Here is a 27,043-nt window from a genome sequence, read left to right as displayed (position 1 = left end):
ATGCTTGGGGGTCACCACTCAGTAATGACAACACCAGCCCTACTCGCTGGGCCTCATTACCTGAGGATATTGGCCGCATGCGGAAGTATAATTTGCAGGCCTCCTGAAATACGACAAATTTGCTGCGATCGCCTGAAAATCGTTCTGGCAGCGGAAACTTCGGCTCTGCACCAATACCTGCAGATGCCGTTTGCACCTTTGCTACTACCAGGCCCTGCTGCTGAACTGCCCCATTCAACTCGGAGACCTGTATGGACAGCGCCGCCAACTGGCGGGTTATGGAATCTAATGGATCCATGGACTCCTGAAAAAATGTGGGCCGATTATAATGTCACGGGGGCTTAGTTCAACTAAGGCTGAAATACCCGGGGCCCCTGTGGTGTCCCTTTACTAGGGGAAACCCTGTCTGACCCTCAACCCAGGGTTTTTGCTGAAGGTGCAAATGCCTGAGCCTCCGACCTTTCCTTATCTCCTGCTCAGCCCTGCACTTAACCCTCCACCCTCCACCCAGTGAGAAGTCACCACCAAAGCTCCCACACAAATAATGACAGACAGGGAGAACTTAAACTGCACTGCGCCGCACACACACAGGAATAAACAGTAATGTGAACAGGGCACAACTAAACACAAATATGGGAAGGAGAAAGGATAACGACGGATCATACGACACCAGATATGAATCTCTCTCTCTTGAACACCTCCACTCCAGACCGGAACCACTTGGTATGAAACACAAGCTATAATCGGCGACGCCCATAGGCCAGCATGACTATTTAAAGACCGTGGGCGTGACTAACCATCCAACCTGGTCTCCAGCAGGATTAACCCCCGAGAGCCTGAAGATCAGGCCGGCGCCACTGAGGCTATAGTGGCTGGAGGTGGAACTACCTCTGCCTGCCGGATGCTGTGGTGTGAACAGCGTCCGACATGACAGCAGGTGAGCAAGGGCAGATTTTAAAAGCCTTGAGAGGGGCCGTTGTTTTTGCCCCCCGGCTACAAAAATCTGCCCCCAGACACCCCAGAAAAGGCGCATCTATAAGATGTGCCTTTTCTGGCACTTATCCTCTCTATTCCCATTGCCCTGTAGCGGTGGCGAATGGGTTAAAATTATAGGGTTAATGTCATCTTGCGATTGGAGGGTGATATTAAGCCGATTAATAATGGAGAGGTGTCAATAAGACACCTCTCCATTATTAAACCTAGACTATGAAATGGTTAAAAAACGCACACAGACATTAATTACAAAGTCTTATTGATGCACCTTTTCTGGTGTGTCTGGGGGCAGATTTTTGTAGCCGGGTGGGGGGAAAAACAATGGTCCCTCTCAAGGCTATTAAAATCTGCCCTCACTCACCTGCTTTACCTCTCTGGTTGACAAATTACCACGGAAGCCCACAAATTTTATTACAACGAATTAACCCCTTAAATTAACACCTACACCTCCCAAAATTTACACACAAACCCTAACCTAATTACTAGTGAAAGACATATAAAAAAACATGAAATAAAATGGTTTACTGTATGTAAACCATGTGTCATTTCATGTCGGGTTTTGGAATGATTTTAATGAGGCCGGCAAATGTTTTAGCGGCTATTCGGCTATGAACTGTATGAATTATAAATATCTATATATATATATATATCTATATATATATAGATATATATATCTATATATAATTACCTTAAATTGTCTGTCATCCACTTCCGTCTGGATGTCCCCGAATCCCACAATCCACCGCGATGACCAGAAGTACACCGACCACCATATTGAAATACTCAAGTGATGGGTATTTCAATATGGCACCCGTTGGTGGCACCAGGCCCTTCCACAGTACCACCAGCGGGACAGCGCCGGGACCCTCCACTGCCGCCTGACCCCCCCGCTGCTGCTGGACCCGTCGCCGATGGACCACCCCCCACGCCGCTGCCTGCCCACCCACCTCCATCACAGCCAGCAGGAAAGACCATGACTTGCGGCCTGTGCACAGGCCACAAGCCGCGGTCTTTCCTGCCAGCTGGCCGCAGCCAGGACCCCCCCACTGGACCCGTCGCTGCCTGCCCATCCACCTTTGTCACAGGCGGCAGGAAAGACCGTGACTTGCAGCCTGTGCACAGGCCGCAAGCCGTGGTCTTTCCTGCCTTCTGGCCACAGCCAGGATCCCCCCGCTGGACCCGCCGCTGCCTGGCCACCCACCTCCGTCACAGCCGGCAGGAAAGACCGCGGCTTGCGGCCTGTGCACAAGCCGCAAGCTGAGGCCTTTCCTTCCAGCTGGCCGCCGCCAGGACCCCCCTGCCGATGGACCTTCCGCCGCTGAAGACCCCACCACCACTGCTGGACCTACCACTGCTGGCCACGACATGTACATACACACACATGTACATGCACACACACGTACGTACACACATATATACACACACATGTACGTACACACACACATGTACACTCGTACGTCCACACACATATTCACTCACACACGTACTCACACACGCACGTACTCACACACGCACGTACACACACACGTACACACACACACGCACACACACACGTACTCACACACGTACTCATACATACACACACACGTATTCACACACGTACTCACATACACACTTACACGTTCTCACATACACACACATGTACTCACAAACACACACACACATACTCACATACACACACACACATACTCACACACACACGTACTCACATACACACACGTACTCATATACACACACGTACTCACATACACACATGTACTCATATCTCCAGCACAGGCCGCAAACCACCCTCTTTCTTTCCAGCTGTGACTGCATGGAGGTGGGTGTGCAGGCAGCTGAGGGACACACAGACATGTACACACACATGTACGTACACACACATGTACTCACACACACATGTACACACACATACGTACTCACACGCACGTACACACACACCACTCTCACAGACCGGGTGAGTATTTCTCGCAAGTCACACATCTTGTCCCTCTGTAATCTGTATTTTTTGTGCACTCATAGACTGGCATTGGCGTATTGTGGAAGTAGTACGCTGACAATTGCAGCATGCTGCGATTGTCTCAGCCCGTATAATATGGCCGAGAAATATACGCCTGTTGGGAGCTGCCCCATAGAGAATCATTGGTCCATGAGCAATGCGTGGTTTCTATGCCTCTCACTTGTCCGAATTTCTCTCTAGTGTGACGCCGGCCTTACTATCCTTACATTTTTCTGACAACAGCAGTCTCTGAAACTGATAGTTGTGCCACCTGAATGTGGCTGAGCATCAAAGCAGGTTGAGCTCGTGCATGTGGTATCAGGGCTCCTAGTGCAGCAGGTCTACACCGATCCCTCACCCACCTCGCCTTCATTTCAAGTTCAATTCAAAGCTGTAAATGCTGTCATTATTTTTTTTAAAAGAGAATACACAGTAGTTTGACAATAAATGGCTTCACTCAACCACTAACCATAAGTGGAGAAAATTTTTTAGTGTTATCATTCATATTCTCACATGGAGGAGGAGGAGGAGCGCCGAGAGATGGCTGCTCTGGCATGAGGCTCCTGAGTTTTTTATTTTTTTCCCCGTTTAATTGTTAATTCTCCCTTTGGTTCACTCACCATTGCGTAGCTACAGGATTTAGCAGAGCTGGGAGTAGTGTGGAGACTGCGATCAGCTGGGACCGGTGTCTTTCTGTCCTCGTGGAGCTCCGTGCCTGGATTCAGCTGGGAGAGAGTAAAGCTGCTGGCTGCCTGCCAACTTTCCTACAACTTGTACCCATTTCCAGCAAGCAGATGATCCCGGGATAGGAAACCTGGTGGAGTGTGCGGTGCTGGAGTTGTTCTGGAGATCTTGTGGTCCATGTGGAGCTGTAGGGCTACAGGATTCGGCAGAGCTGGGAGTAGTGTGGAGACTGCGACCAGCTGGGACCGGTGTCTTTCTGTCCTCGTGGAGCTCCGTGCCTGGTTTCAGCTGGGAGAGAGTGAAGCTGCTGGCTGCCTGCCAACTTTCCTACAACTGGTACCCATTTCCAGCAAGCAGATGATCCCGGAATAGGAAAACTGGTGGAGTGTGCGGTGCTGGAGATGTTCTGGAGATCTTGTGGTCCAGGTGGAGCTGAATGGGTGAGCTGGGCAGGTTTGGACTGACTGTTGGCATGTCCCCTGATGTCCCTGTCTTGTTGCACCCATGCCCTCCCCCCCAGCAGTGCTGGGAGCACCCTTTATGGAAAGTTGTACTTTTAACTCTGCTAAGCTGTGACTGTTCAGTCTTTATAGCTACAAGCTGAGTGAAATCATGGCCACTGCACTCTGTAAACCTACTCTTATGATTTCAAGGGACGATTTTTTATTCTGGAATCATCCGCAATTTCTCATGGACTCCCCTTCTTGGAGCATGATTGCTAATTCAACAATTGAGTACATAAAATTCATTACTTCTGTGAAACCTGTGGAGGTGTACTGCAAGAGACGTAGGAGAGGAGGCGTCCTGGCACGCCTTCGGAGGAGAGGGTTCAGAACAGCTCTTCCTTCACTACACTTGGCTAATGTCTGTTCCTTATCTAACAAAATGGAGGATCTGAGCTTACTTTGTAACATGAGATCTGATATGGCCAATTCAGCTGCTCTTTGTTTTACTGAGACCTGGTTGAATGAGACCATCCCTAATTGTAGTCTGGATCTACCTGGTTTTGTTATCTACAGAGCTGACCGTGATTGTGTAGCTTCAGGTAAACAAGGGGGGGTGGGGTATGTCTCTACATCAACACTAGCTGGTGCTGTGATGTTAACATACTGGGAAAAGGTTGCTCTCCAGATCTAGAGTACCTTGCACTCAATTGTAGACCATTTTACTCTCCAAGAGAGTTTTCATCTATGGTTCTGGTTGCAGTATATATTCCCCCTCAAGCATCTGTTAAAGCTGCGATTGGTGAATTAGCTTGCAAAATATCAGAATGGGAGAAAGGATCTCCAGAAGCATTTGTGATCATAATGGGGACTTTAACAAAGGAAAACTCAACCTGGATCTCCCCAAATTTACTCAACATATAAACTGCTTCACAAGAGAGAACAATACACTTGATCACTGCTATACAGTCATAAAAGGGGCCTACAGGGCAGTGAGGAGAGCAGCAGTGGGTTTTTCAGATCATTGTCTAATTCATTTAATTCCAGCCTACAGGCAAAGGTTGAAAACATCCAAACCAACAGTTTATACAAAGAAGACATGGTCTGAGGAGGCAAAATTGCAACTACAAGCATGCTTTGAATGCACGGACTGGGAGGTATTCCAGGAAACATGCTCGGGTCTGGATGAATGGGTTGATGCAGTGTCCTCATATATCCGTTTTTGTGAAGACACGTTTATTCCATCCAAATCTGTCCACTTTCGGGGAAACAACAAGCCGTGGTTTACAAATAAAGTCAGGTTGATCCGTAAGAAAAATGAGGAGGCTTATAAAGCAGGCGATATTACTGAATTCAAGAAACTTAGGAACTTGCTATCTAAAGAGATCAAGTTAGCCAAACACGAGTATGCAAAGATTCTGGAGGAAAGGTTCTCATCAAAAGATACTAGACCTGCATGGAGAGGATTAAGAGAGGTCACCAATTATAAAAGCCACCCCACTATAGTGAGCCCCAGCAGAAGTCTGGCAGCAGAGTTAAATGAATTCTACTGCAGATTTGAGGCAAGCTCTACACACAGTGGCTATTCATCTCTAAGCTCCTCAGTCTGTTCATATAAAGATCATTCATTGTGCAACACCCAAGTAGTGATCTCCGAGGCAGAGGTGATACGCATCCTGAAGGGACTTAAGGTCAAAAAGGCACCTGGCCCTGATGGTGTATCTCCAATGTGTCTGAAAGTATGTGCTACCCAGCTTGCCCCTATACTGACAAATATATACAATGTGTCACTGAAAGAGTGCGTTGTACCTCAGTGTTGGAAAAGTTCCACAATTATCCCTGTACCCAAGAAAGTGGGATCCTCTGAGTTGAACGACTATAGACCAGTAGCACTCACATCTGTAGCTATGAAAGTCTTCGAAAGAATTATGATGTCCCACCTGATAAAATTCACGCAGAAGCTATGGGACCCGCTTCAGTTTGCCTATAAGGAGAATCGTTCGGCAAACGACACTGTCAATCTGGCACTGAAGTACATTTTGGATCATACAGATGAACTGCACTCATATGTCCGGATTCTTTTCATGGACTTTAGCTCAGCGTTCAATACCATTGATCCGAATTTACTTCATAAGAAAATGGTAGCTCTTGGAGTCCCTCTCAACTTATGCTTGTGGATTTATAGCTTCCTGACAGCCAGGATACAGAGTGTAAAAGTTGGACCATTCACTTCGGACACCTTGGTCACAAACATCGGGGCACCTCAGGGGTGTGTTTTGTCCTCGTTACTGTTTTCTCTCTATACGAATGATTGCATCTCTTCAGCAGACTCAGTAAAAATCTTGAAATTTGCCGATGATATGACACTGATTGGTCTCGTCAGGGGAAATGCTGAAGACTTGTATCGGAGTGAGGTGAAAAGAATATGTGACTGGTGTAAAGCCAATAATTTTGTACTCAACACTAAAAAAAACTGCTGAGATGGTTGTGGATTTTAGGAAAGATCAACATGAGATACTTCCAATCTACATCCATGACGAAGTGGTTCTTAGGGTCACAGAGACCAAATTCCTTGGTGTTATCATCTCTCATGATCTTAAATGGGGGAAAAACGTGGATGCTGTTATAAGAAAAGCACAACAGAGGATGTTCTTCCTGCGTCAGCTGAAAAGATATGGTTTGTCTAAGAATCTGCTGATCTTATTCTTTAATGCTGTCATCAGATCTATGATTTGTTCCTCTCTGATAGTCTGGTATGGGGGAGCCACTGCGCATGACAAACTCCACTTACAAAGGACTTTCAGAACAGCAGAGAGAATTATAGGTTCCCCCCTGCCTAAAATCCAGGATCTTTATGATAAGCGTATTCGATCCCACGCATTGAAAATTTCATCTGATCCCTCTCACCCGGGACACTCCTCATTCCAACTACTCCCTTCAGGACGTCGCTTCAGAGTCCCCAAATGCAGCACCAACCGCCATATGAACAGCTTCTATCCACTCTCTGTTCAACAATTAAATTGTCATGTGTAGACTATATACTGTATCTGTCTTGTTAGATGTTACTCGTTGTATCTGTATATTATGTTGCCTCTTTGCCACAAAGAATTCCTTGTATATATGTAATATGTACTTGGCGATAATAAATTTGATTGATTTGATTGATTGATTGATTGATTGATATTCTCTGAAAAAAGGCCAAAAAAGCAAAAATTTTGCCGGGGTATGTAAACTTTTGAGCACAACTGTAAGAGTGGTGTTAAACTTAAAAAAGCCTGTGAACAGAAAATGCTGACAATCTCACTATGATAACATTGAACAAAGCCTGGATTAGACTTGAATTTTCAACACCAGCAGATGACACTATCACATAATGTGTTTTTAATGATCAATAATTGAATGAGGCCCACCAGTTGTTTCTTTCTATAGTAGATGGATGACTAGATGACCCTAAATGTAAATTTTTCCCGATTTTGTACTTTGGGTGAAACCTTTATGAGTGTAGTAGTACCACAGCTACACTTTCTGAATTTTTTACCAAACACTACAGTTGGTTCCTTCAAGGTTGCTTGGATGACCCTGCCTGCAATTATTGGTGTGCTTTGCACTGTAAACAGAGCTTTTATGAGTGTAGGAGTACCACTACATGGCAATTTGAACAGAATGTACATAAGACCCTCCTTTATGTCTAATACAGGGTGTATCTGAGTCCCTCTTCCATCAAGTTTTTGGCAGCTCTTGCTTCCTTCATAAATTACACTGCAATTTCCAATATTTTTACTAAACTATCAATTTTGGTTTACTTAAAGTATTATTTTTTTTTTATTTTACTTCATATACAACTCATCATACAGGAAAGAGTGTTTATTAACATTTTATTATTATCTTTTAACCTCCAATTTGTTATTGATTTTGAATGTTTTATTGTCAGTCCTAAAGTCGAGTGGAGTAAAAGTCTCACATCATTGTTCTCAGCAGCGATCTGAGAGTCAGAAATGCTTCAAGGGGTCTTACCCATGCTGTTTTTTCTTTTGTTCAGCACGTTTCCCATCCATTTCAACATTTTCTCTGCTCTCCAGACTTCCTTTTAGGGTCTGCTAGAAAAATGGTCAGATTTCCCATTGACTCCTATTATACTCTTTACTCAGAATGAACATCCAAGCATTGGGAATTGCTTGGTTCTGGTAACGAGCATCCATGCATTTTAGTGCTCACTCATCTCTAATAAACATAATTATAATGATAACTTAAAGAACAATAACAGATCACACATTTACACATATATTATTTTTCAGTCATTTCTTGTTTTTGTACAGAATAATATTTTTGGAGTTCAGCTCAGGTTTTAGAAGCAAAATATAAAGTTTAGGAAAAAATATACAACCAAGAATGCCAGCACATGAGGTCAATATGGCAAATATCTCTACAATTACCATATACTTTCCTCTGGTGCTCAGATAAGCTGGAATCATGGCAATCCAGACACTACAAAACACCAGCATGCTGAAGGTGATGTACTTGGCTTCATTGAAGCTGTCCGGTAATGTCCTTACCAAGAAGGCCAGAACAAAGCTCACAGCTGCCAAAAACCCCATATAACCCAACATGGAGTAGAACCAGATATCTGAACCTTCATTACACTGAATGACAATTATTCCATGGTAGGAGTGATAGTCAAGTTCTACATAAGGAGGTGACAACAACAGCCAAATGAGACAAATGAAGACTTGTACAGAAGAACACACCAAGACCAGGTAATAAGAAGCTTGGGGGGAGACCATCTTGACCCATGAACTTTCAGGTTTGGTGGCTCTAAAGGCAATGCAGACAAGGATAGTCTTTGCTAGAAGTGAAGAGACACAGATGGAAAAGAAGAAGCCAAATGATATTTGTCTCAGAAAGCAAGTTATTTCCTTTGGTTGACCAAGAAAGAAGAATACACAGAGGAAGCTGAAGAAGATGGAGGCCAATAGGATGAAGCTCACAGTCCGGTTATTGGCTCTAACAATTGGAGTGTCCCAGTGATAAAGAAACATTCCGAGTATGAACAAAGTTGTAACAGAAAAAGATAAAGAAAGAACTAAAAAAATTGGAACCAAAATGTCCTTTTCATAGGATAAAAACTCATAGGTTTTGGGAATACATTTTACCTTCTTCTCATCAGGCCACTCATCTTCCCGACATTTATAGCAAACTTCACTGTCTAATATAAAAAAAATAGAAATTGTTAGTAATATGTGAACTATTAAAGTGATGATAGATGTGATCTCTAAATAATGTTTCTTGTTATAAAATTTATTTTAATAATTGTGAGCTCTAAGGCCTGGATCACACTTCCGTTTTTTCAAATCCGTCCAAATACGTCGTTTTCCGTTAAAAAACGGATCCGCCATTTTTTTTGGAGGATCCGGTTTTTTTGTCCCATAGACTTCCATTGGCGGCTACCGCGGATCCGTCAAAAAAACGGATCCTTTTGCATCCATTTGCGGCAAAACGGAAACGGATCTGTTTTTTCACACTTTGGCGGATGCAAAAAACGGATGTGTGAAACAGGCCTAATGTGTATAATGGTCTCTACCAACAGACCTGAGATATAAGAGAATAGCATCCCCATACAGGTGACAATCCAGCAGCTGTCGGCTGTACAATATAGCTGACAGCTTGCTGCATCAGCCACGATCAGTGTTGTCACCATCCATATCTGTTTAATCCCTTAGATGCTGCTGTCAATAGTGACTATATCGTATAAATGTTTAAGAGTGTGGTTTCTCCTTCGTTATCCCTATCGGACCCTAGATTATCATTGTGTGGTCCTGATGTTAGCCATGGCAATTCATGAGAAAATAGCAGCCTTAGAGCCTGCGGGCTACAGACACCTGTTCAGAAGTCAGCGACATTTAGGTGGTAAAAATCAACTTTTTCATTCATATCATGCCACTTTTTTTAATTCCTGAAAATCACCTGAAGGGTTAATAAACTACCTGACAGCAGTTTTCAATATGTCAGGAGTAGTGTTGAGCGATACATTCCGATATCGTGAAATATCGGATTGGATCGGACCGATACCCAAAAAGTATCAGATATCGCCGATTCCGATACAGGAAACCAGTGCAAGTCAATGGGACAGAAATATCGGAATTAAAATAAACCCTTTCTTTCCTTGTAGGTTAGTTCTACATGAAGAAAAACAACTAAGAATAATGTAGAATGTATTGGGGAAGGTGGAGGAGACATTAAAGGCATAGAGGTTTAGCCCAATCAAATGGAATAGCAGGAATGCATTTTTTTTTAAGACGTTCGGAGTTACAAAGATATTGACTATGTTATCCTTTGTTATATTTTGTCAGATATGTATGTTTCACAACTTCCATGCTCTTCACCTTCTTTTTTACTCTCCCACACTTTCTCCTTCATGATCCTCAGCAGCAGCATCGTTTTCATCAACTTCTTCTTCACCTTATTCATCTTCTTCTTCTTCACCTTCTTCCTATTATTCTTTTTTTTACATTCTTCATATTCTTCTTATTCAACTATTATTCTTCTTGATATTCTGCTTCTTCATCTTCGTCCTATTCTTCTTCTTCATCATATTCTTATTTGTGACAGGCATTCCTGTAATTGTTATCTATAAAAATTTGAAGATTACACCTTCGGTTCTGCCTGTCATAAAAGATTTACAACAGGATTTGTCCACGTTCAGTTTTCCAGGGGCACCACGAGGAGGAACGGACTCACCCCCATACATTGCTTAGACTTCTTCTGCTTATAATTTAGATAATATCTTTTGCTCTGATTTTTAGTCTTATGCTTAATGTTCTTCTGCTTTTTGCTCTTCTGCTTTTTGTTCTTCTGCTTCTTGGTCTTCTGTCTCTTGTTGTTCTGTATCTTGGTGGTTGTCTTCATGTTCTTTGTCCTCTTGGTCATCTTCTTCAAGGTCATCTTTTTGGTCTTCTTTGGGGCGGTCTTCAGGGTTGTCATCAGGGAGATCAAGAGTGATTACCAAAAACCATTTCAAAAAGCTTGAACTTGGAACTGTAGCAGAAGGTACACAAAGACTGAAGAACTGCCGAGAACCTGCTGACGGTACCGGGACCAGGATGGGTAGCAGAAGGAACTAGAGCCAATGGCACTACCGAGGACAAGCTGACGGTACTGGAACCCGGTTACTAAGCAGGCGGTACCTGTGCTAGAAAGGACTACCAAGGACCAGCAGACGTTGCTGGACCTTGGATATCGAGATGGAGGTACCTAAGCCAAAGGCACTGCCGAGAACCAGCTGACGGTGCTGGAACCCAGATGGGTAGCAGAAAGTACCCCTGAAAAACAACATTGCAAGGCCGCGAGCCGGCCGCAGTTACCGAAACCCACAGTCCTACAGGGGGTGCTTGTCCTATTGGCACTACAGAACCAGCCTTTATTGCCAGATCCCACAGCCCACATATGAAGCACCTAAACTGCAGGCACCATAGAGTCGGCTAACCCGACTGCAACACAAAAGGACATCGTATTGGTGCCAAAGTGATGTTGACATTTCCGGAAACAACTGGCGTGCTGGAACCAGGCTGGGAAGGAGGGAGTACCTGTGCCAAAGACAATGCCGAGAACCAGCTGACGGTGCTGGAACCCGGATGGGTAGCAGAAGCTACAAGATCCTTTGGACAATGCCGAGAACCAGCTGACGGTGCTGGAACCCGGTTACTAAGCAGGAGGTACCTGTGCTAGAAAGCACTACCAAGGACCAGCAGACGTTGCTGGAATTCGGATACCGAGATGGAGGCACCTAAGCCAAAGACACTGCCGAGAACCAGCTGACAGTGCTGGAACCCAGAGGGGCAGCAGAAGGAACAAGAGCCAATGGCACTACCGAGGACCAGCTGATGGTACTGGAACCCGGTTACTAAGCAGGAGGTACCTGTGCTAGAAAGCACTACCAAGGACCAGCAGACGTTACTGGAACTCGGAAACCGAGATGGAGGTACCTAAGCCAAAGGCACTGCCGAGAACCAGCTGATGGTGCTGGAACCCGGAGGGGCAGCTGAAGGAACAAGAGCCAATGGCACTGCCGAGAACCAGCTGACGGTGCTGGAACCCGGATGGGTAGCAGAATGTACCCCTGAAAAACAATGTTACAAGGCCGCAAGCCGGCCACAGTTACCGAAGCACACAGTCCAACAGGGGGTGCTTGTCCTACTGGCACTACGGAACCAGTCTTTATTGCCAGATCCGGGCATCCTACATAGGAAGCACCTAAACTTCAGGCACCATAGAGTCGGCTAACCCGACCGCAACACGACAGGACAACGTATTGGTGCCAAAGTGACGTTGACACTTCCCGGAAACAGCTGGCGTGCTGGAACCAGGCTGGGCAGGAGGGAGTACCCGTGCCAAAGACACTGCCGAGAACCAGCTGACGGTGCTGGAAACCGGAGGGGCAGCTGAAGGAACAAGAGCCAATGGCACTACCGAGGACCAGCTGATGGTACTGGAACCCGGTTACTAAGCAGGAGGTACCTGTGCTAGAAAGCACTACCAAGGACCAGCAGACGTTACTGGAACTCAGAAACCGAGATGGAGGTACCTAAGCCAAAGGCACTGCCGACGACCAGCTGACGGTACTGGAACCCGGAGGGGCAGCAGAAGGAACAAGAGCCAATGGCACTGCCGAGAACCAGCTGACGGTGCAGGAACCTGGATGGGTAGTAGAAAGTACCCCTGAAAAACAATGTTGCAAGGCCGCGAGCCGGCCGCAGTTTCCGAAACCAACAGTCCTACAGGGGGTGCTTGTCCTACTGGCACTACGGAACCAGCCTTTATTGCCAGATCCCGCAGCCCACATAGAAGGCACCTAAACTTCAGGCACCATAGAGTCGGCTAAGCCGACTGCAACACGACAGGACAACGTATTGGTGCCAAAGTGACGTTGACACTTCCCGGAAACAGCTGGCGTGCTGGAGCCAGGCTGGGCAGGAGGGAGTACCTGTGCCAAAGACACTTCTGAGCAGCAACTGGTGGTGTTGGAGCCCAGGGATTACAGTAGAAACAGAGAGTAGCCAGCGGCCTAATTGGAGCAAGTTTAAAATATGGAGTTGTGTGAATGTGGACAGAGCAGGCGAAATTGCCGGACACACAGCAGGGGATCAGCTGACGTTACTGAACTCAAATAACACTGGAGTATATGTTGACTGTGCAGATGGCACTTCTGAGCAGCAGCTGGCTGTGTTGGAGCCCAGAGTCAATCATGGTGTAGGCTGAGGCCTAATTGGAGCAAGTTTTAAATCAGTTGTGTGAATGTGGAGGAAGCAGGAGATGCTGCCGAACACACAGCAGGGGAGCAGCTGGTGTTACTGAACCCCACTAACACAGGAGCAAGTGTTTTTCTCTGTGCAGATGGCACTTCTGAGCAGCAACTGGTGGTGTTGGAGCCATGGGTCAATCATGGTGTAGGGTGAGGCCTAATTGGAGCAAGTTTAATATCTGATGTTGGGATGAGTGTGGAGGGAGCAGCAGATGTTGCTGGACACACAGCAGGGGAGCAGCTGGCGTTACTGAACCCCACTAACACAAGAGCTAGTGTTTTTCTTTGTGCAGACGGCACTTCTGAGCAGCAACTGGCAGTGTTGGAGCCCAGGGTCAATCATGGTGTAGGCTGAGGCCTATTTGGAGCAAGTTTTAAATTAGTTGTGTGAATGTGGAGGAAGCAGGAGATGCTGCCGAACACACAGCAGGGGAGCAGCTGGTGTTACTGAACCCCACTAACACAGGAGCTACTGTTTTTCTCTGTGCAGACGGCACTTCTGAGCAGCAACTGGCAGTGTTGGTGCAGAGAGACAATCATGGTTTATACTGAGGCCTAATTGGAGCAAGTTTAATATCTGATGCTGGGATGAATGTGGAGGAGCAGGAGATGTTGCCGGACACACAGCAGGGGAGCAGCTGGCGTTACTGAACCCCACTAACAGAGGAGCTACTGTTTTTCTCTGTGTAGACGGCACTTCTGAGCAGCAACTGGCGGTGTTGGAGCCCAGGGTCAATCATGGTGTAGGCTGAGGCCTATTTGGAGCAAGTTTAATATCTGATGTTGGGATGAATGTGGAGGGAGCAGGAGATGTTGCCAGACGCACAGCAGGGGAGCAGCTGGCGTTACTGAACCCTCTAGCAAAGGAGCTAGTGTTTTTCTCTGTGCAGATGGCACTTCTGAGCAGCAACGGGCGGTGTTGGTGCACAGGGTCAATCATGGTGTAGGCTGAGGCCTAATTGGAGCAAGTTTAATATCTGATGTTAGGATGAATGTGGAGGGAGCAGGAGATGTTGCCGGACACACAGCAGGGGAGCAGCTGGCGTTACTGAACCCCAATAACCCAGGAGCTAGTGTTTTTCTCTGTGCAGATGGCACTTCTGAGCAGCAACTGGTGGTGTTGGAGCCCTGGGTCAATCATGGTGTAGGGTGAGGCCTAATTGGAGCAAGTTTAATATCTGATGTTGGGATGAGTGTGGAGGGAGCAGCAGATGTTGCTGGACACACAGCAGGGGAGCAGCTGGCGTTACTGAACCCCACTAACACAAGAGCTAGTGTTTTTCTTTGTGCAGACGGCACTTCTGAGCAGCAACTGGCAGAGTTGGAGCCCAGGGTCAATCATGGTGTAGGCTGAGGCCTATTTGGAGCAAGTTTTAAATTAGTTGTGTGAATGTGGAGGAAGCAGGAGATATTGCCGGACACACAGCAGGGGAGCAACTGGCGTTACTGAACCACAATAACACAGAAGCTAGTGTTTTTCTCTGTGCAGACGGCACTTCTGAGCAGCAACTGGCGGTGTTGGCGCACAGGGTCAATCATTGTGTAGGCTGAGGCCTATTTGGAGCAAGTTTAATATCTGATGTTGGGATGAATGTGGAGGGAGCAGGAGATATTGCCGTACACAGAGCAGGGGAGCAGCAAACATTACTAAACCCCACTAACACAGTAGCCAGTGTTTTTCTCTGTGCGGACGGCACTTCTGAGCAGCAACTGGCGGTATTGGAGCACAGGGATTTACAGTTCAGGTGGTAGAAACATGAACACAACAGGAGACCTGGATACTGTTGCCAACCAATTTTTTAAACTGAAAGAGGACTGCCAAATTCCGGCGAGATCCAGGCCTTGTTCATTTTCAGAAAAGTAAGCCGGTCAATGTTATCGGAGGATAGTCGCATGCGACGGTCTGTTAGTACACCACCTGCATCACTAAAGACGCGTTCCGATAATACACTAGCAGCAGGGCAAGCCAGCACCTCCAATGCATACTGGCTAAGCTCTGGCCATGTATCCAGCTTCGAGACCGAAAACTTGAAGGGGGAAGAGCCGTCTGGGAGTACACTGAATGGGCAAGACATGTAGTCTGTCACCATTTGACGGAAATGTTGCCTCCTGCTGACTGGAGCCGTCTGTGATGGTGTAGACATTTGTGGCGGACACACAAAACTTTGCCACGTTTGGGCGATACTGGTCTTGCCTTGTGCTGAGGCACTGCCTCTGCTCCCTCTTTGTCCAGAGCTTCCTCCACTGCCTCGACGCACAGAGCTGCTTTGCAAAGCACTAGCAGCACTGCTCTCGGGTGGAATGGAGAACATGATGGAATGCACCAGTGTGTCTTTGTACGCCCGCATTTTATGCTCCCGGTTCAACGGTGTTATGAGGCTTTGTAAGTTTTCCCAGTAGCGAGGATCTAGGAGGGTGTACACCCAATAATCAGCCATGTTGAGAATGTGGGCGATGCGGCGGTCATTTCTCAGGCACTGCAGCATGAAATCAACCATGTGCTGCAGGCTCCCAACTGGCCAAGAAACGCTGTCCCCTACTTGAGGCGTCATCTCTGACTGCTCTGCATCACCCCACCCTTGCTCTACATACCGACTACAAGAGTATTGTGTACCTCCCTCCTCTCGAGAGATGTCTTCCTCCTCCATTGACTCCTCATCATCTTCCTCACAAAGTGTCCCCTGCCTAGGCCTTTGTGAGGAACCACGTTGCGCAGACTGTCCAGAAGCAGATGGCATTTGGGACTCCTCATCCTCCACCTCTTCCAAAACCTCCTCCCTTAGTGCTTGCAGTGTTTTTTGAAGCAGGCAGATAAGGGGGACAGTCATGCTGACTAGTGCATCATCTGCACTCGCCATCCACGTGGAATCATTGAAGGCACGCAAAACGTGTCAGATGTCCTTGATAAACGCCCACTCAGTGGTGGTGAAGTGTAAACGGCGTGCAGTGCGACTTGTTTGCGCCTGATGCAGCTGGTACTCCATTACTGATGGCTGCTGCTCACACAACCGCTCCAACATATATAGCGTTGAATTCCACCCGGTGGGTAGGTCACATATGATGCGATGTTCCGGAAGGTGGAATCGGTGCTGCAGAGCTGCAATGCGCGATCTAGCCATGCTGGAACGCCGCAAGTGAGCGCTCTCTATGCGGACCTTGTGCAGCAGTGCATCAAGATCCGGATAGTCCCTCAAAAAACTCTGCACAACCAAGTTGAGCACATGTGCCAGACATGTGATGTGAGTGAGGTTGCCTAGGCCCAGAGCTGCCACCATATTTCGGCCATTGTCACACACTACCAAGCCAGACTGGAGATTCGCTGGGACAAACCACATGTCACTCTCTTGCTTGATGGCATTCCAGAGCTCCTGCGCTGTGTGGCATTGATTCCCCAAAGAAATTAATTTCAGTACGGCCTGTTGACGTTTGGCTATGGCTGTGCTCATATCGGTCGTAACAGGTTAGCGTTCACGGGTCCATGTGGAGGTAGACCGTGGCAGCTCCTGCAGTGCTGATTCTGAGGAACTGGAGTATGAGGAGGAGTCAATGTGTACAGACTGGATTCCTGCAATCCTTGGAGTTGGCAGAACATGTACAGCGCCACTCTCAAGATCTGTACCCGGCTCCACAACATTTACCCAATGGGTAGTGAGGGAAAGGTATCGTCCCTGTCCATGGTTACTGGTCCACGCATCGGTGTTCAGGTGGACCTTGCTACTGAAGGCGTTTAGTAGCGCATGTTTAATTTTTCCATCCACATGCTTTTGCAGGGCAGGGACGGCTTGCCTGCTGAAATAAAAGCGGCTGGGCACATTGTACTGTGGGACTGTCAATGCCATGAAGTTACGGAAGGTGTCAGTCTCCACCAGCCTGAATGAGAGCATTTCAAGGGCCAGTAGTTTTGCAATGCCAGCATTCAGAGCCTGTGCTCGGGGATAGTTTGCCAAGTATGGCCACCTTTTCTCCCATGCCTGTGCTACCGATGGCTGTAGAGTGGCCTGGGAGTGTAAGGATGACAGGGAAAGTGGTGCTGTGGGTGGAATGACACTGTGTCTCTGTACAACAGTGCCAGAGGTTCTTCCATGGCGATCCTGTGAGGGAGCCGAACCAGCTGTGTGTGAGCTGGAGGAAGAGGCTACAACACGAGCTGAAGAGGTGGTAGGTGGTGCTGTAGGTTGGCCTACATCTTCAGTGTGTCTTTGTAACTTCACCACGTGCTTGGTCCGCACATGTTTCCACATATTTGTGATATTGAAGTTGCTGACACCTTTCCCTCTTTTGACTTTCTGATTACTCAGCTTGCATTTGACAAAGCAAATGTCATCTGCAACTGTGTCAAGAAAGGACCATGCACTGAAAGTTCTGGGAGCGCCCGTTTTGGGTTTTGGAAGAGGAATGCTCCTAATGGGTGCCGAAGTGGAGGCTACAGGCAACCAAGTCTGCCCCCTCCCTCTCCCTCCTGTCTTGGCCGTTCGGGGAATCTCTTCCTCAGAGCTGCTCCCACCACCTTCCTGTTCCTCACGCCATGATGGGTCAAGGACCTCATCATCTACACTACCCTCTTCAAATACCTGCTTCTCCTGGGTAGTCTCGCCAGCAAATTATGCACCAGAAAGTGGCACCTGAGTCTCATCATCAGGTGCGTACTGAGGTGTGCTGACCATAGGCACTGGCTCACCCGCTTCTTCACATTCAGAGAGACAAAGCAGTTGCGCATCACTGCATACTCCCTCTTCTTCACATTCTAGAATGCTGCTTGGCTGGCCCCCTCTTTCCAAGTCAAGAGATTCAGAGAACAGAAGTAGAGAATGAGATGGCTTCTGTCCAGGGCTCTCTGACTGCCTGGGCAATTTGGCAGGTGGTGAAGAGACAAATGGTTGCTCTTCAGTGCTCTGGACCTGAGTGGATGTGGAAGTAATTGAAGTCGATGCGTTAGCTGCCATCCATCTGACAACGGCTTCAATTTGTTCCTCCTGCAGCAGTGGGGTACGGTGAGCTCCTACAAAGCTGCGCATAACTGACTGTTCCCTGCTAAAACTGGGGGATGCTGAGTCACTGGTGCCCACAGCAGGCACAGAATCCCCACGTCCTCTCCCTGCTGAAACTCCATGCCCACGACTTACTCCCTGCCTTCTTCATCTTGGCAGACTGATAAAGATAGGCAGAAAAGTACTAAGGGCTTAGTGTGTTTATTCCTGGACAGCTGCTAACAGGTATAAGAAACACTAATTTTATAAAGTGTGTGGGCTACACTTTAATATGAGCTAATGTGGCCTACAAAACTGTAAAGTGGAGTATTTGGTGAACTTTATTTACGTGGTTTTTTTCAAAAAACAAAAAGGATGTGACCAAAGATGTAAAAACTATAGCATCACAAACTTTTTGGAGCTATTAGAATGCAGAAAGGTAACCTACAATGCAATAGATGAGGCTCCAAAAAATAGGCTAATACTAATCTGGCTGGGGCTGCAGGGCACAAGCCAGCAAAAAGGCTACTCTATCTACTCCTATGTAGTGTTTGCAACCAATCTAGCTGGATACGGATGGAAGCACACTAATAGGAGAAATTCAGGAAAAATAAGCAGCACTACAGCAAAAAAGGACAATGTATGAGGCAGTGACGCACGCTGAGTGGACTACAACCAGAGGTGGTTGCAGAACACACTACAGCATGAGCTGCACTCACACACACAGACCTCACAGACAGCCGTGAACACTACAGTGCAGAGAACTGTGCACTAGCGCTGAAGGGCTGCAGAAAGGCTCCGCTATCTACTCCTATATAGTGTTTGCAACCAATGTAGATGGATAAGGATGGAAGCACACTAATAGGAGAAATCTGGAAAAAGGAGCAGCTCTAAAAAAAATATATGTATAAGGCAGTGATGCACGCTGAACGGCCTACAACCAGAGGTGGCTGCAGAACACACTACACCGTGAGCTGCATTCACACACACAGACCTTGCAGACAGCTGTGAACAGCGCTGTAAGGCAAAAGAAAGCTTCACACAGGGGGTGCTACAGCAGCCTGGGTAAAGCACTATATAGCAAATCGCTATCTCTAACTGTCCTTCAGAGTCAGAAGAGCAGCGACCTGTCCCTACCTGAATTCACAGCAGAGTGAACCTAAAATGGTGGCGGCTTTTACATTGCATCATGACATCATTTCAGCAGCCAATCACAGCCATGTCATTAGTTAACATGCCTACATGCCTAACAGGATGTGCCCACACTTCTTAGGATTCCTCATTGGTTGAATCAAATCAAACTGGCTCATAGCATTATGGGAACTTCCGATTCCAGCATTTGATATGCTAAAAGTATCGGAACTCAGTATGGGAATTCCGATACCGCGAATTTCGGCCGATACCCGATATTTGCAGTATCGGAATGCTCAACACTAGTCAGGAGGTGTTGTTTTTAAAATGGTATCACTTTTAGGGGTTTTCCAATATATAGGACTAGTGATGGGTGAGCACTAAAATACTCGGGTGCTCGTTGTTCGGGTCGAGGAAATTGGAATACTCAGATACTCGGACTCAATAACGAGCCCAATGTAAGTCAATGGAAGACCTGAACATTTTTGCCGCGATCCCCTGGGGGTCCTTTTAGGCTCTGAAAATGTCTGAAAATGATGGAAGCACTGCTCAAATGACACAGGAACATCATGGGGATCGCCCCTGGAAGCATTTCTGACTCCTAGGTCACAGCTGTAAGCAATGTTGTCAGACTTTCACGCCATTTTTATAGGTGCACCAAAAAACATACAAAAACGAAGCAAAAAGGGATTTTGCTGGGAAATTTGTTAAGGTACATCCTTTCCAGGGTAATGACTTGAATATAAGTAAAAATAATTAACCCCACCACTTTCGCTATGTTCACACGCAGCGTTTTTGAAGTGTTTTTCAACTTTAACATTGCTTTAAAAAAATACTAATGCATTCAATGGAAAATGTCATTGTAACATTTACCAACCCTAGCTGGCCATGTGGTTGTGTGACACATAAGGAGACACATCTTGTTTCATTTCTGAAGGAGGGACTCTTAAATTCACAAAGCCTATTTTTAGAGGGGCATTAGGCGGCATTAATATTCTTAAAGGGCCACATGAAAACCCACTTCAGAGTCTTCAGTTGGTCCTGCCATACAGTTTTTTCATGCACTGAATGCAAGGGCCACCTTGACCCAAATTTGCATGCACCCCAATCCCCCTTGGAAGAAACATGGAGGAGGGCCTCCTAAAAAAAAGTCCAATTACAAAAGAGTGGGTTTCCTAGACTCGTAATGCCCATACGCTAAGTGCATGGGCTGACAAACATTTCCCCCTGGGGGAGTAAAATTGTTAAAAATATTTTATGGGCATCATAGACACCCTTGTGAAAAATTGGACTGGCTGTAGCATCACGGAACATGTTAACCCTGGTGATCTAATGGCAGTGGATGATGAGATGTTCAGGAAAGCCTCATTAAAAACTAGGACCAATTTAAAGGAGCGGGTCTCCTAGACTCATAATGCCCATACACTAAGTGCATGGGCTGACCAACATTTTCCCATGGGGGAGTAAAATTGTTAAAATATTTTAAGGGCATCAAAGACAGCCTTGCCAAAAATTGGACTGGCTGTAGCAGCGTGGAACACGTTAACCCTGGTGACCTAGAGGTGGAGAATGGGGAGACATAATGATAAATCATACTGAAATCAAGCAAATAAATAAAAAATGTGAATCCACCTATGAAAAAAATTAACAAAAGGGAGGGGCAAACACAGATTCATAGATATGAAACCAGAATGTGCTCAATGGGATATGTTTGTTCCTAGCAAGTGCTCAGAGACAGGGATATAATGAAATATATAAGAATAAAGGGGAAGAATATACATACATCTCATTTTTATGAGATTTCCCCCTGGGGATTAACATTTGTTTTGGTTTCAAATTAGTACCGGGCATCATAAAAGCACGTCACGGAACATGTTAACCCTGGTGATCTAATGGCAGTGGATGATGAGATGTTCAGGAAGGCCTCATTAAAAACTAGGACCAGTTTAAAGGAGCGAGTCTCCTAGACTCATAATGCCCATACACTAAGTGCATGGGCTGACCAACATTTCCCCCTGGCGGAGTAAAATTGTTAAAATATTTTATGGGCATCATAGATAGCCTTGCCAAAAATTGGACTGTCTGTTGCAGCACAGAACATGTTAACCCTGGTGATCTTGTGGTGGAGAATGAGGAGACATTGATGAAAGTCTCATTAAAAATTAGGCCCAATGTTAAGGAGCGGGTTTCCTAGACTTGTAACGCCCATACACGCAGTGCATGGGCTGACAAACATTTCTCCATGGGGGGGGTTATTATTTAAAAATTAGTTATGGGGATCGTAGACACCCTTTGCCAAAAATTGAATGGCTGTAGCAGCACAGAACATGTTAACCCTGGAGCTCTAGTGGCGGAAAATGAAGAGACATAATGATAAATCATACTGAAATCAAACAAATAAATAAAAATGTGAATCCACCTATGAAAGAAAATAACAAAAGGGAGGGGCAAACACAAGGTTCAAAGATATGAAGCCAGAATGTGTCCAACAAGATATGTTTCTGCCTAGCAACAGCTCATAGACAGTGATATAAATTAAAATATAAAAGTATTTCAATATTTTTATATTGGAGAGGTATACACTAGGTCCTCAGAGGATTGTCCAGAGATAGTAAAACTGGAAAATATAACAATAAATGGGAAGAATATACGTACATCTTATTATTATGACAGTTAGTAGTAGTTAGTAACTGGCATAATAAAAACACCCTTGCCCAAAAATTGAGCTACTTTTTTGGATGATGAGGATGAAAAGGAGGATAACACCAAACAGACCAAATCAGGAAGCAGATACTCATGTGAGGTTGTGAAGAGTTGCATGAGAATACGCCTCCACAAAAAAGACAATGTATTTGAGGTTATGTTTCGCTGTTTTCATTCAGTGGTGTACAGAAGTCTTGCACAATCCAGCCTGATGAAGAGACATAAGCAGTCCCGAAAGCTTGCTTTGTAACAACATTCACTATTATTTGTAAGCCATTAAAAGGTATCATACCCACAAGATTCCTATTTTGTTTCTCTCACTGAGAGCACTTTATATATCAGCTTCTCATTGAAGTGTTCAGAGATGGAGGCTGAGGAGGAGGAGGTGCAGGAGCTGTATACTGTGTGGGGCAACCCTTATTGACCCTTAATCAAAGCAAAAGGTGGCTACTTTGAAGAACCTAGAATATAAGACATATTTTCAGTTGTTTCACACTTTTTTGCTAATTATATAATTCCACATGTTAATTCATGGTTTTGATGCCTTCAGAGTGAATCTACAATTTTCATAGTCATGAAAATAAAGAAAACTCTTTGAGAAGGTGTGTCCAAACTTTTGGTCTGTACTGCATATAAGTATATATACATATATATATATATATATATATATATATATATATATATAGTGAAATAATAATTGGTCTTCCCTGAGAGGGAGCATTTAAAATTAGTATATATATATATCCCATATCTCTCAAGCAGGGAGCATATTAATTAATTGTTTTTATGTGTTGGGAAAATGTACACATGTTTTTATGGAGGTAGAGCCTCTTCTTAAAAAACGAACTAGTAAAGCTTAAGGCTAATTTCACACTAGCGTATTTGCTCGCAGCGCACGGTGCCGCTAAGCTCCGCCCCCCCTCCGGTCATCTCCTCCTACTATTGCACATCGCTGCATGCAATCTGCACACCCTATCTTTAGCATAGGGTGCGCAGACCATGCGCTGGCCGTGCGCTAGTAGGATTTTGCGTGCGCTGCCCTCTTTTGACGGTGTGCCGATCGCACCAAAATGCAACATGGTGCATTCGGCGCAAATCGGCGCACCGTCAAAAGGGCGCAGCGCACGCAAAATCCTACTAGCCCACGGCCAGCGCACGGTCTGTGCACCCTATGCTAAAATAGGGTGCGCAGATCGCATGCAGCGATGTGCGATAGTAGGAGGAGATGACCGGAACGGGCGTGGCAGTGGCGGGGCTTAGCGGCGCCGTGTGCTGTGAGCAAATACGCTAGTATGAAACTAGCCTAAGTTTTAACAAACCACTTTTTGGCTAAAAATATTATCGTCAGCGTTTTTTAAAAATAACCAGACTGTGAAGATTCAACAGTTGGAATCGCAACTTCCGTCATGTTGGTGTTATGGAGAACTGATGCACGCCTTCTGTCTGCGGCCACCACACTGCTTCTTCCTGCCTGTTGGGGTGATATGCCTCCTTCCTCATGTGTGCTGCTGTCCTCACTCTGCATGTCCTCCTTCCAGGTTGGGTCAGTCACTATGTCATCCACCACCTTGTCTTCCACATCCACACCCTGCTCCTGCTCCTGACTTTCTGGCAATTGTGTCTCATCATCACCCACCTCTTGTGATACTTTACCACCATCACCTTCATGTGACTGTGCCTGTTCAAATGTTTGGGCATCGCTACATGCGATCTCATCTTGCCCCACTTCAAGTTGACCTGCCGAGTCTGGAATCTTTAAAGGGAAAACTGAACAGCTCTTCGGAGTGTCCAATTGTGGAATCAGTTGTCTCAGGGCACTCGGCATGGTGGGAGGAAGGAGAATCAGGGTTAGTATTATCCGGTCCACACTCATGGCTAATCAGACTTGAACATGTGGATGACATGGTGGTGGTGGTGATGGCGGCTAAGTGACTGGAAGCATTATCCAGTATCCAACCAAAAACCTTTTCACACTGCTCTGGCTTCAATAATGTTGTGCTGCGGTGTCCTAGAAACTGGGACAGGAAGGTCGAGCGTGAAGATGTGGGTCTTTGCTGTTGTCCACTTTCAGCTTGGCCACGGCATTGTCCTCTGCATTCATCACGTCCACTTCCCCGTCCCTTGCCCCTTGCCTTGCCCATTTTAAATGGACTTCTGAAATATTTGAAAAGCTCAATACAAGTAGATTTAATTGGAGAAAAATTATACTGTATGTGATCAGTATGCCTGCAAAGCGAAGATTTTTCCACCGCAGATATACCAGGCATCAGCCTGACATAACAGACTGTATTAATTTTTTTTGTTATGCTTTTTTTTTTAATTTTTGAAAACAATAAAAAATGAGTAGAGCAAGGCTAGCAGACAGAACTATGCAATGTATGCCTGCAAAGGAAAGATTTTTCCACCTCAGATACAACAGGCCTCGGCCTGAGATAACAGACAGTATATTTTTATTTTTTTGGGGGGATAAAAAAAGACTGCTGGAATATAATGAGAGTGACAGACTGCCCAAAAAAGGGAAGTTAGGCCTAAAATGCCTCAATTTTTAGGCACACGGATGTATGAGGCGTGTCACAGATAGACCCCACTGTAAAATGTGGCTGTTTTTAAAAAAAATGCAACATAGTACTGTGACACCCAGGACAGAAAAAAAAATGCTGTAAACTGGCCGAACTTTGAGCACACAAAGATATGAGCTTCACGGAGATACCACTATGACAAATGTGTTCTTTTGTTTGGCTAAATAGTGCTGTATATAAGTACAGTTTCACCCAGGACAAAAAAAGAAAAACGCCGTAAACTGGCCAAATTGCTAAATAGTGCTGCACAAAAGTACAGTTTCACACAGGGCAAAAAAGAAAACTGCCATAAACGGCCCAAACTTTGAGCATACACAGTTATGAGATAGCACGGAGATACCACTACGGCCAATTTGTGGGCTTTATTTATTTTTTTGCTGAATACTGCTGTATTTCAGTACAGTGACAGCCAGGACGAAAAAAGAAAAATGCTGCAAACTGGCCAAACTCTGAGCACGCACAGATATGAGCTGACACGGAGATGCCACACCAAAAATGTGTGGCCTGTATTCCAATTACACCTGCGCTAGCTATATACAGCCCATATATCCTACAGGTAGCAGCAGCAGCACCAGAACACTGGAAGGGAATGGACCCTCTTAATGTATGCAAAGATCTATATATATATATACACATACAGTGCCTGCAGGCCTTGCACTGATGTGTATAGAGCAGGGGTGGGGAACCTCAGGCTCCAGGGCCATTTACGGCCCTTGATGACCTTTTATCAGGCCCCCGAGCAGATGCTCAGGGACCACATTCTTTGGCAGGGAGTTGTATTTTGATTGCCACAATCTCATTAATTTCTTCTTGCTCTGTTAGCACACACGCAGTGTTCACTACTGAACATTGAAGGGCATGCAATGAAAGATTAAGTCATGAAACCAGTGCCAGAGTCAGGATGTACTTTGTGGGTGGAGTTTGTACGGCCCCCGAAGGATGGTATAAATATCCAAATGGCCCTTGGCAGAAAAAACATTCCCCACCCCTGGTATAGAGCGATGTACACTACCCTGCCTACCTAACACTGGAACCTATATACTCCAGAATTAGTCCATAGAAGGACTATTGGTTTAGCTGGATTTGAGTAGTTTAGGATGGTAGACCCCACACTAACAAATAAATCCCCAATTCTGACCCTATATCGGCAGCAGCTCTCCCTACACTATCTCCTTCCTGTGCTGAATGCGTCCGATCTCTTATACCCCTGAAGATGCTGTGTGGTCAGCCAGTCACTGCATGACCACAACAAAGATGGCTGCCACATTTTTAATTGCCTGGCAGACAATCCCTGCATTGTGATTGGGTCTGCAATGTCCGCCAAAAAAGCTGGAGACCCAAGTTCCCGACGAGTAATCCCAGAAATGCTTGGTGCTCGCTGAGTACACCGAGTATTATGATACTCAGGCGAGTAATGAGTAGTGGCAAGCATGTTGGCTCACCACTATGAGGGACATTACATTTCCTTTATGGCAGACTGGCTGAATCTGGTGGAGTCTGGAACATCACACATCTTACACACACCATGAATAGCAGTCCCAACTTCCATCAGGGTTTCAGTCTCCTCATATTACAGTTCCTGTCTCTCCTCCTTCTCCTCACCGAAAGCAGCCTCCCCATCACTCCCCAGCTGGGACGTCTGCAGCACTGCCTTGGTAAAGCGGCACAATGCTCTGCTGAAGCTCATCTGTTTAAGTGATAAAGTTCACTAGGCAGCAGAGCTGCTGAGTGTTATAGAATATCAGATCGATCAATGGCTCTCTCCTCTGAGCCTCCAACCAGGTCTGGTTGTGTGTGATAATGGATGTATCTTGGTAGTGGCTTTAGACTCAGCAGGTTGTACAGCATTTTTTAAAAACTTATCCTGACTTGCCGGACACAGTTTCCAAGGTAGAGCGTGTTAGCACACACTTCCAAAAGTAATCTCAAGCTTTTGGCGGACTAGCTTTGCTGCAGCAGCGCTTTAATTTGACCTTCAGTAATAATAATAATATATAATAATATTAATTTTATTTTTATATCGCTAACATTTCCTCATCACTTTACATTTTAGGGGGGACTTTTACAGACAATAAAAGACATCAAGATGGTGAGCACTGATAACACTATTGTCAGTATAACCATCCCGCTGTTCAGTCTATTAAAACATTCACTGCAGAATCTCAAAGAGGAAGCATTGAATTCTAAGCAGGTGGCTATGGAGCAAGATTATACAGTGGCTGATACAAAAAAGCCAAACCTTACACAATATT

Source organism: Dendrobates tinctorius, unplaced genomic scaffold (genome assembly GCF_039654945.1).
Source record: "Dendrobates tinctorius isolate UK_male_01 unplaced genomic scaffold, ASM3965494v1 ptg000095l, whole genome shotgun sequence".
In the NCBI taxonomy this organism is placed as follows: domain Eukaryota; kingdom Metazoa; phylum Chordata; class Amphibia; order Anura; family Dendrobatidae; genus Dendrobates; species Dendrobates tinctorius.
The sequence above is the reverse complement of the archived record's forward strand: the minus strand, read 5'-3'. Positions refer to the sequence as shown.